At 38.5% G+C, this 1,217-nt stretch overlaps 1 protein-coding gene across 1 annotated transcript in view; it reads left to right on the top strand.

Moving 5' to 3' along the window:
• Nucleotides 1-213: 213 nt before the first annotated feature.
• The window catches only part of LOC144956990 (uncharacterized), a 7,130-nt gene continuing 6,126 nt past the window's right edge, over nt 214-1,217 (top strand). Inside the window, exon 1 of the mRNA XM_078887887.1 lies at nt 214-293. The gene's annotated coding sequence lies outside the window, so the exon portion shown is untranslated. The remainder of the gene's footprint in view (nt 294-1,217) is intronic.

Below are 1,217 nucleotides of genomic sequence, written 5' to 3'. Positions count from 1 at the left end.
ACTCGTAAGTGTGAGTCGAGAGAGTTCTGAACTGCGGGAATCCTGTAATAATATCTATTTTACGACTGTTATGTAAACCGCCCAGGCCCGATGTGGGTGTCTCAAACAAAGGGCCTTGTCCAATCAGAAAAATTGACGTTGACCATGTGATCACTATCCATTATGCAATAACCGAGGTTGAGTTGTGTCCGATTATAGCGTACCAACATCAGTTGTAGATTGTCACTGACGGATGAGAGCAGCCCGCGTACGGACGGACAGACGGACGGTTTGTGTTTTATGAAAAGGAACTCGTGAGTATTACAGATGCATTCCAATACCATCTAAAAATATTTTAAAGTAATTTAGCTTTATATAGCGCAATATCCACTAAATGTGCTCAAAGCGCTTTACTCTACTGTCTCATAGTGCTATGATGTCGGGATTATTTTGATAACAATTGAATTTTAGTCATAAGTTTGATATATATATTAAATAATAATGATGATGATGATGATGATGATGATGATGATGATGATGATGATGATGATGATGATAATAATAATAATAATAATAATAATAATAATAATTTATTATCAATATAATATGAGACATGACGCCTGTTAGGCGATTTTACAATTTTTTTCCGACAGAGACAACGTTGTTAACGGTTACGGTAAAGTACTCAGTTTACACTTGAGTACGATGATAGAATGTGAGTAAAAAAGCCTTTTTCAAAGGACTCAACAACGCGGCACGCGAGGGTTGAACCCAGGACCTTCCGATCCGAAAGCGAGTGTCATACACACAAGACGACAGAGCCGAAGAAAGAAGTCGTTGAGGTGATAAATTCAGTGCCGTGCTTGGGTAAAACACAGAAAGATCTGAACAAGTGTGTATTTTCACGATCCCAGGCTTCAGGTAACCCCCCCCCCCCCCCCCCCCCATTCTCATACAATTGATCCTGTACAGCCGTACTCTGGAAAAAAATATCAAATTAAAAATTTAAGGAGCAGGCACCGGTGTAAGATAGAGAACTGAACAAGTGTGTATGAAAAGTATCAGAAAAGGCAAGAAGAAAAATAGAAGAAAAAAAACCTGGAGGTAGACTGATTTTTTGCGATGGTATTTTTCTTCTATTTTTCTTTCTTGCTTTGTCTGGCACCTTTCATACACACTTGTTCAGTACTCTATCTTACACCGGTGCCTGCTCCTTAAATTCTTAATTTGATATTTTC

This window comes from Berghia stephanieae, chromosome 11 (genome assembly GCF_034508935.2).
Source record: "Berghia stephanieae isolate SIO BIC M18660-M18661 chromosome 11, UCSD_Bste_1.3, whole genome shotgun sequence".
Taxonomy (NCBI): domain Eukaryota; kingdom Metazoa; phylum Mollusca; class Gastropoda; order Nudibranchia; family Aeolidiidae; genus Berghia; species Berghia stephanieae.
This window is presented reverse-complemented; position numbering and strand designations above follow the sequence as displayed.